The following is a 10457-nucleotide window of genomic DNA, read 5'->3' on the forward strand; positions in this document are numbered from 1 at the left end:
TGACCCCAGAGGTGCTCTCTGAGCCTCAGTTTCTCTGTTCTGGACAATGGGGTGATGACGGTATGGCTGCCTCATGACAAGGGCACACGGACTCCCGCAGGTGACTCTAGAAAGCTCTGCCCGAAAAACAGTGTCTTTGATAAAACAAAGCTGTTAAAGAAAATTATTTACATTTTAAACCAGTTTGACTTTGTCTCCACTTTTTAAAGTCAGCGATGAGACACAATCAGGCACTTCACTAAAGTAGAAACGTAAGTGGCCAGTGAATAGACACAAAAATATTGACCTCATGAAAAATCATGAAAATGCCGACTAAAATGTGCTCACTGCTGTCTTTCCCATTATAAAATTCTCATTGACTTAACACCTCCTAGGAAGACTCGGGGCGCTGTCACTCAGAATCCTGTGGCTGCAAAGAGCAGAAAGCCATGGTGACTGCTAGCCATGTGTCACTGGTGGGGCCGGGGGTGCCCAGGGAGCTGGTCAGATGTCCTCTGGTCAGACGTGCCTGCATCTGGATCAGTGTGCCGAGAAAAGCAGACGGTGCTCCCCCAAGCAGGTGGACCCCTGTCTCTGCTTGAGCCGAGATGGAATCTTCTCCTGCCTGTCCTGGTACATCATCTCCCCAGCTTCTCAGGCCTTCGGGTGTGGACTGAACTGCAGTCCCCACTTCCTGGGCCTCCAGCTGTCAGACAGCAATATTCTCAGCCTCCATAACTCCATGTGCCAAACCTGAGTGATAGATCCGTCTCTCTATGTATATTATATGTCTACACAGGTATATTTTACCTATCTATCTACCCATATATTTATACATACACACAAATGTATCCTATGGGTTCTGTTTCCCTGGAGAACCCTGGCTGATGCACCCTCTACAGCAGCTGAGCCCTGACAGGCCACCCCAGAGACACCTGTGTCATCAGCTTTCACTGTCCCCCCAGGCCCCTCCACACCCCAGAACTTGAGCTCACTAGGTGTCCCAGAAAGGGCTGGGACCCTGTGACCGGACTCTAACCTACCCCTTGTTCCAATGAGACACAACCAGAGGGTCAGCCGTGTGCACACCACACATGACTGCACCTGTCCACCTGTGCAAGGGCAGGGTTGGGCAGGCCCCCAGATTGTCTTCTCAGGAAATTGGATGCCGGCCTCACAAATGAGCGTGTGCCCCTGCATCCCGCCCAGAACGTTTCCTGCCCTGACATGCGCTGTGGCTGCGAAAGAAGTGTCCTGTGGCCCTGAAGTTGACAGGCCTGACAGGCCCAGCCTGTCCACAGGGACTTCAGGGAGCAAGGTATTGCATTAGCCCCTGAGACACCCTCCCCTGACCCCACAGTCTAATTCAACATGTCCCTGATTTTAGTAGGAGAAAATGCTACCAGCATGGGGCATGTTCTATCCTGGGGATGTATTTGCTGTTCCTTCTATTTGCACACCTTTTCCTCAAACATCACTACTTTTACAAAGACCCCTGCTCACTGCGGCTTCCCCCACTGCCCTGCGTAGAGCTTCAGCCCCCTACATCTGCCGAAACAACCCACCTGACGACCCCCCCCCCACTTCATGTCTGACGTATGGACCCATTGGGCTATCCCGACAGCACTGATGGCTCTGACTGAGTGGCCTTCCTGTGCTGATGCCCTTTGCCCTGTAACTTTGTAGGACACTCACAGGCTTGGCCACATGGCTATTCTACCCAGTGGCACAGGGACAGACCCGGTTCAAGGAGAGGCTTGAAGAAGTACTTGCAATGTCCCCCGCCCCCTCCCCCCAACCTCCCAGAACTGTGGGGGCCCACCTGGGCCAGCTGGCTAGAGGACAGGCCACTGGACCAAGCTGAGCCCCTATGAGGCCGGCACCCTGCCAGGGGTACCATGAGGGCAACCAGGGGACCACCAAGCCGGGCTCAGACAGGAGTGTGAGCTAATACATGTGATTGTTTCTATCTGCTGAGCTGGGTGGTTGGTCGCTGGGCGAGAGCTGACACTTACCTCGTGTGTTTATTTTCTGTCCCCGACTATCTGTCCCCGACCAGCAATGCTGGCTTCACAAGGCCAGGGTTTGGAGCTGTGACATTTATTTCTGCATCTTCCTGTTTAGAGGAACGCCTGGCACATGAGGCCGTGAGTGAATATCTGCTAAAGGTCTGAATACACCACAAACACCTTCACAGGATCCTGTGGGCCGGACGGCAGAGTGCGCGGGAACTGTGTAAGAACGGCCGTGTGGCTGTGGCTGGTGCCCCCCACGAGCACCGGGGTCCAGAGAACCACCGTAGGTCCTGTCTGTGAGCGTCACGATGAAGAATAGCCGAGAGTCCCCTTCGTCTTCTGGAAGGGTAACAAACTCCGACTAATCATAACTGAGCACTCTAATTAAAGTGACACCCACGTGCTGGAGCACTCTGATGGCTTAGGCCAACGTCCCGGAGAAGACAGTGCATCAGGCACTGACTGCATCATTTCTGGAAAAGATACAAAGTCTCCAAAATGTAAAATCTGCTTGAACAATAGGATTTAAGAGCTCCATAACATACCAAGTAAAACTTTAATAAAAACAAAACAAAACAAAACAAAACCACTCAGTCTAATACTTAGGTTTGAATATTCTCAGGAAGCACAGAGGGCCCTTGTGTCCCAGTGGAGTGACACAGGACGATTGATCGACCCTTTGTAACCTGCAACTTCCACTTATCCAAACCGGGCTTTTCCATCAAGACAAGGTCATATACGAGTGATGGAAAACCCAATGATGGCTAACATAAGATGAGGTTATTTTCCCACATACACAAATCAGAGGTAAGCAGTCCAGAGCTGGCATAGCAGCCTGACAACAATCAGAGATTCCAGCTCCTCTCCTCTCATTATTCCCCCATTCTCAACTTATGGCTTCCATATCTTGGTGCAAAATAGCTGCTTGAGATCCAACCATCATTACATCATCCCAGGCAGTAGAAAGGAAGAAAGAAATAGTAGAGCGCAACTTTTTCCTTTAAGAACATTTTCTACAAGCTCACACAAAGCTCCAAGTTGATTCCATTGACCTTGGCCTGAACTCAGTCACAGGCCGTAGCTACAAGGGAAGCTGAGAAGTGTAGTCTTTTTCCGATGGCCTTGTACTAGCGAAATTTCAGGAGTCCTATTACTGAACAAGAAGGAGATAATAGATGTTGAGGAATTAGTAACAGTCTTTGCTGCAGATGATATTCTGAGTCTGGAGAGATTACCAAACTCTTACGAAGGTATGAAAACACTCAGTCTGGTGGAGGAAGATGTCAAAGCTGAAATCTGTGGGGCACCTGGGTGGCTCAGTCAGTTGAGTGTCCAACTTCGGCTCAGGTCATGCACGGTTCATGGGTTCAACCCGCGTTGGGCTCTGTGCTGACAGCTCAGAGCCTGGAGCCTGCTTCAGATTCTGTGTGCTTTTCTCTCTCTGCCCCTCACCTGCTTGTGCTCTGTCTCTCTCTCTGCAAAATAAGTAAATGCTTAAAAAAAAAAAAAAAGTTGAAATCCCAGGACAATATAAGAAACACACTATGGCATTAGCAATTTTGTAATCAGCTTGTGGTTAAGGTATTCATATTCTTGCCTGTGTGTCTACAGATCTGTGCCAAAGCCCAGCCAATGAAAACCAGAAGTGCAAACCAGCTCTGATGGAGGAGGGGGGCCCTCAGCAGGCGTGCACCCCAGTTCCACAGCTCCAGCTGTCCGAGGGGTTCCGGAATGCTCCCAGGGCCTCTGTGGCACCCTGAGTCCTGAGGGCTAACACCAGCACCTGCTCTGTCTCTAGCCCCTCCTGACAGCCAAGCTTCTCAGCCTCTTTTTCCTCCTTCCTCGGTCCCAGGCTGCTGCACCTAGGCCTGGCACTCTTACCAAACCCCAGGGACTGCCCAGGGCCATCACACTCCTTCTGGGAACTTCTTCTCCTGGACAGGATTGCCCTGTCCAGTCTGTTAGGGTCACCCAGACTTCTGGGCTGGCTCCTTCTGCCCCTCCCCCACTTCTGCGCTGGGGCCTTTACAAAAATGTCCCCCACCCAGTCCATACCACGTAGGCCCAGGACTTCCTCCTCTCAAATCACCTACCCCCAGTCCTGTGCTGGAGTTCAGCTCCAGCAGGGCCAGGGGTTCCAGAAGGATGAACAGCATTGGGGAAAATAACAAATGGACAGAGACAACAACAGTGTGTTAGACTGGCCGCTTTATTGTGGCAAGTGTGGCATTGTATTTGTTAGCAGTTTCCTTGTAGCATGCGTCATCTACATCTATGCTTCTTGGCATTACCTAATTCTAAAAACGTTCCTTTGTGTAATCACCCATTAAGGAACAATATAGTTATTTTCTTGTAAACGTTCCCTCCTACCCTTTTGCTTATTGATTAATTTCTTCATATTATTTTCATTATGTATCTACGTTTGTAACTGGTGGGTGGAGGTCTGAGAGAGGCCCACAGGAAGAGTCTGTAGAGGGGAGTGGAGGGGTAGGCCAGGGTTGGGGCCACGCCCTGTGGACAGCTGGTCACACAGGCCTGAGCACAGGGGCATGAATGAGGCTCTGTGGATTTGGGGGTGACTAATGGGGGAGGAGAAGGTCAGACGCACCCAGTGAGGGTGTGGAGAGAAGTAACCCTACCCCATCCAGGTTGATGTGGGGGTCAGATGTGATGCGGAGGTGGTCACTTGACCCTGCTCCCCCTTGAGATGTCACTTCCTGAAACGAGTGCTCTTGAGGGGGCAGGACTCCCAGTGCTAGTGCTGAACTGGACATCAGGAGGTCCCGTCAACCTTGCTGCTGGGTCTGCAATTCTGCCAGCTTGGAGTCATCAGAAACGGGGGTGGGGATGGTGGTGTCTCAGAGTGTCTGGTGCCCCTGCCCACCCGACCCCTGCCCCACCCCTGCACCCCAGCGGGCTCGGCATCCCCACTTGGCAAAGTTGCAACTCCTCACAGCCGCTGGCTGCGGATGTACTGAACACCCTTCTTATTTCCAAGTTCCTTATCATGCAAGTGGTGGGTGCTCATTGTAGAAAAATCAGAAAATACAAATAGGCAGATAGAGCAAAGTGAGTATGGTAGGTCTTACTGAATGTAACCCCTTCCCAGAGAGAACCAGTAACAGTTTGTTACATAACCATCTGGGCTTCTAGGAAGCACACAGCCTGGGGGTGTCCGTGATGGAGACAGGCTTCTTGGGTCACATCTGTGAAATAATGGAAAATACGCATATGGGTGTCTGCCCCCACTTCCTGATACAGAGCTCCCAAAGCCGTTGTAATTTCCTAAGTGACGAGAGCACTGGGCACATGTTTTGTCCCAATATTCGGTCTCTGATCCCATCCCAGACACAGAGTTCCTAAATCTCTTGGAATTTCCTGGGTGAAGGGAATGTCTTTTGTTCTAAGAGGAGAGTGTGGTTGGCTTCAGGGGGGTGGTCACCAGAAAGATTCAGCCATGATTAGGAGCCTAGAGCATTCCGCCTCACTCCCATCCTCCAGGGAAGGGAGAGGGGCTGGTGGTTTGGTCAATGATGGGCCCTGCCCCCGAGAGGAGACCCCCATAAAATCCCTGAAGTACAGGGTTCAGAGACCTCGCCATGGCACACTCCATCTCCCTGGGGCAGGAATCACCTGTGCCCCGCACCCTTCTGGATCTTGTCCTGTGTGACTCTTCATCTAGCCGCTCATTCCTATCCCTTAATATCCTCTGTAAAAAGCACTCTAGGAGGCAGACTGTTTTCCTGAGTCCTGTGAGCCGCTCTAACACATGACTGAATCAAGGAGGGCTTCCAGGGAACCCCGATTTGCAGCCAGTCAGTCAAAGGCGCAGAAGCACCGGGACTGCAGGTTGGCAGAAGTGGAGCAGTGGCCGAGCCCTTGACCCACAGGATCTGCGCCAACTGCAGTCGGTGTCAGAACCGAACTGGACCTCAGGACAGCAGCTGGTGTCAGAGAACTGCTCAGTGTGGGTTCAGAAGTTGTGCGACAGTAAAGGAGACACAGGAGTGTTTTGCCAACACAACATCTCAACACTGCCATTCACTAGCTGTGCAAATGCAGGCAAGTTACTTGGCCTCTCTGTGTCTCTATTTCCTCCATAGCAAGATGGGAACATGAAGGTCATCCACTGACAGGAATGTCCTGGGCGTCGATGAGCTGACATGTGTAAAGAGCTTAGGATGTGGGCACCTCCGTGTCTCAGTCGTTTGGACGTCTGATTCTTCATCTCAGCTCAGGTCATGATCTCATGATTTGTGAGATCGAGCCCCATGTTGGGCTCTGTGCAGACAGTGTGGATTGGGATTCTCTCTCTCTCTCTCTCTCTCTCCCCCTGTCTCTCTGCCCTTCCCCTGCTCATGTGCTCTCTCTCAAAATAAACTTAAAAAAAAAAAAAAAAAGAGCTTAAGACAGTGCCTGGAAGAGACGGTATGTGCATATGCTTAAAAAACATTTTATTATTAAAATTTCAAACATATGCACCAGTGGAGAGTCGATGAGCTGAACTTCCTTCCATCACCGGCATCTAAGTTATCAGTTCATGGCGCCGTCTTGTTTCACAGTGTCCCACGCTTTCCTCTACCCCAGCATCATTTGAAGCAAATCCCAGACATCACATGATTTCAGCAGGAAACATTTTATTGTGCATTTCTAAATGAAAGGGCTCCCTCTGCCTCTCTCTGTTCAATATCACCGGGGTCACTGTTGACCACAATTCTGTTAGCACTCAGAGCTAGGATCAGTCAGCGCGCACTTCCCTAGCTGCTTCCCGCATTCTGCTGTCTATGCTGGTTTATTTGAACTGGGATCCCGATAAGGCCCACATGCTGTGATTGATTGAACACGTCAGCTCTCACTGAGTCTGCACATCACCTGATGCAGGAGGGCGCTTCATTGCTGATGTGTACAAACCAGGAAACAGGCTGGTAAAGCCGCCCAAATACCTGGCAACAAAGCCAAGCACGAGCTTGAAGTGGGTGGAAGACAGAGGACATCTGGGGGAGGTGAGGGTAGGCCTAGCCCCACTCCCCACGGGAGCTGCTGGGTCAGGCCCGCAGCAAACCGTGACACCCCCGATTCTCGCCTCAGGTGAACTTGCTCAGCACCTGGCCTTCTCTCCGTGCCCTGGGGACAGGCTCCCCCCTCCACTGTGGAGGCCCCTCCCCGCCGCCGCACCCCCTAGCCGCTAGACAATCCGGCCAGACTGGCCGGCCCAGGGCTCTCCTTGAAGCCTTGAAGCCTTGAAGTACTCTGGAAACCCCCATCTTCATATCTTTGTTTTACTGCAATGATAACAGTAGTAAATGGGAAAATATCTAAATAAAGGACATTGGTTCTGTTAACCTCAGTGATACACACTGACAGTTATTGGGGCGCCTGGGTGGCTCAGTCGGTTGGGAATCCGACTTTGGCTCAGGTCATGATCTCGAGGTGGGTGGGTTTGAGCCCCATGTCAGGCTCTGTGCTGACAGCTCAGAGCCTGGAGCCTGCTCCGGATTCTGTGTCTGCCTTTCTCTCTGCCCCTCCCCAGCTCACGGTCTGTTATCTCTGTCTCTCAAAAGTAAATAAATGTTAAAAACAACAACAACTAAAACCCCACTGATAGTTATTTCTTTTACCAGGAACAGAGGGGTTTACTCAGGAGTAAAGGAGGATTACAACCCGGGACAAACAGGTTGTGGCTAAACCGGGGCAAGTGGGGGGAACAGGGGAGAAAAGGAGAAAGTTGGGAGGGGCTATTCCAAGGAACAGTGTGTGGAGGAGACTTCCAGTGGCCAGTGTGGTGGCTTCTTGCTGACGGAGCTGCTGGCAGGAGGTGGGGGCAGTGTCCACTGCAGGGGTAGTGGGAGCACGACCACGTGCAAGGTCACATCCAGGTAAGGTCAAGGTCAGCTCTTCCTGGAGGTCTGCAGTCAACCTCAGGCCGCGAGCTCCCCCTGCATGAACCTCCCCCCACCCCGCACCCCAGCGAGGTTTCCCGTTACTGACTTTCAGTCACATCCATTCAAGAATGTAGTAACGTCATATTCTGTTCTAATATAAATGGAATAGTCTGTAGTGGGAAGAGATGATTTGTTAACTTATGATGGAGTTTGGGTCAGCAAACACCCCTCTTCTCATAAGCCTTGGGACCCCCTAGCTCCCCACTGTTGGCAACCAAGTGGAGCCAGGACTGGTTGGCCAGCTGAACCCAAAGAACTTCACTGAAGGACATCCCTCTTCTCTGTCATTCTTAGGCCACGTTCCCGTGGTGAGGGGAGTCAGGGGCTGTCCTCCTCCCTCTGGCCGTGTCTTTCTGCTCCAGATCCTGACCTTCCAGTCTCCCCGCCTCTTTCTTATACCAAGCCTGTCTAGGTCCCCCCCACCCCCAAATTCACATGTTGGAACCCTGGTTTTAGGAGGTGGGCCTTGAGAGGTAATTAGGTCATGAGGGTACAGCCTCCTGGATGGGATCAGGGCCCTTGTGAAAGAGCTGCCGTGTGTGACCCCTTCCACCCTGTGAGACCACAGCAAGAAGTCCACAACCCTCCGCAGCCTCCCGAACCGTGAGAAGTAAGTATCTGTTGTTTATAAGCCTCCAGTGCGTGGATTCACTATAGTTGTCCAAACGGGCTAAGATGCCATCCAATCAGCAACCCACCTCCTCCTGAAAAGGCAGTATGGTTCCTCAAAAATAAAGCGTCTTTATTATACAAACTTCCAGGCCCTTGGAAAGCCACAGCACCTAACACTAGCACATCTATTCCTATCAGAAACCAAATCCCGTAGCTCTGATAGATCTCTGCAGCTCAGCAAGGTTGATCACGGAGCCCCAGCAGCAGAGTCCAGAGCTGACCTAGGTCAGAGCTGTGGACTCAGGCAGCAGGGTAAATGGTGGCCATCCCCCCCCCAACCCCCCCCCCCCCCGCCCCATTCACATCCACCTGGAACCTCAGAATGTGACCTTATTTGGAATAAGGGTCTTTGCAGATGTAATTAAGATAAGACATTTCGAGACAAGGTCATCCTGAGTTAGGGTGGGCTTTAAGTTCAATGACTGGGGCCTTTTTAAGAAAAGAGGAGAGAACTGTTGGGGTGGTGGGGAGCGGGGGAGGGGGGAGGGCAGGCAGCCACTGGAGGGACCAGCCACGGGCCCAGACCTGCCCGGACCCTCTCTGTGAGGCAGGAAGCACCCTCCCCTAGAGCCTGCAGGGGAAGCACGGCCATGGACCTCAGAACTCTGGCCCCTGGAGCTGGGAGAGAAGAAATTTCTGGTGTTTGAAGCCACTCAGTTTGTTGTGGTTTATTACGGCAGTGCCAGGATGGAAAAACACAGGGTGCTATGAACTGAATTGTCTCCCTCGCCTCCCTCAAATTTCTATGTGGCAATCCAAACCGTCAACGTAGTATCTCCAATATTTGGAGATAACAGGGCTTTTAGGAGGTAATAATGTCAAATGGGGTCATGAGGGTAGGGTCCTGTTTTGATGGGATTAGTGGCAAAGGGCGAGGCAGAAAACTCTCTCTTACTGTCTCTCCATAGCACACGAAGAGGCCACATGAGCCAAGAGAGGATGCCTCAGGACAGAGTCTACCTGCCTGCACTTTGACTTGGACTTCGGGTCTCCAGACTGTGAGGAGTAAGTTGCTGTTATTCAAGCCTCCAGTGTGGTGTTCCATTGTGTCAGCCTGAGCTGACTGCCACACGAGGTACCCCAAGCCCACGGTGATGTGGAGGGAGCAAAGGAAGGCCCCTGGCTAGCACTAGCGGCTAGAGTGTCAGCAGCCTGACCACATGCTCTCTGGAATGCTGCTGGCAGGCAGCCCCCAAAATACAGGAACCCGAAGGAGGGGTGGCCCCCTGAGCCAGGGCAGAGTCCTGGCCCCAGAGGCCAAGGACAGGTGCAAATAGCACCAAGGTGAACTTTTGAAAAGGTCCACAGGGAGGTTTGGAAGATCCTCCCAGGGACCTCTCTGAGCTGGAGGTGGAAACCGGAAATAGCTAGATGAGATTCATCTTAGAAAAATGCAAGCTCACATATCTGGGCAAAACTAATCCACATCACAGCATGAGACAGCCGCAGTATAGAGCGGGTGGGAGCATCAGTCCCCAGGGCAGCTGCAAGGGCCCAGGCAAGAGGTCATCTGTCCAGCCTGACTTTTTGAGGGGTGGTCTCAGCATGGGGAAAGTCCCTGAGGCTAGGGACTTAGGGGTCTGGCAACCCCAAGGCACGTTTATTGGAAGTAGAGGGCTGAAGCTTCCATTTCCCAGAGGGCCAGATGGCGACCTGATGGTCCACAGTGTTGCGGAGAGGAGCACCCCACCCAGCAGTGTTGTGGCCTCGCCCACTGGTGCCCAACCTCCACTCAGTGGGCACAGAGGGTTCCCCTCCCTGATCCTCCCTGGGTGTGGGAAGGCCCACGTTCCTCCGTTTTGCAAGTTGCCCCGTGTTTTAAGCATTCAGGTGTGATGGGTCATTAGAA

Source organism: Neofelis nebulosa, chromosome 4, assembly GCF_028018385.1.
Source record: "Neofelis nebulosa isolate mNeoNeb1 chromosome 4, mNeoNeb1.pri, whole genome shotgun sequence".
Classification (NCBI taxonomy): Eukaryota; Metazoa; Chordata; class Mammalia; order Carnivora; family Felidae; genus Neofelis; species Neofelis nebulosa.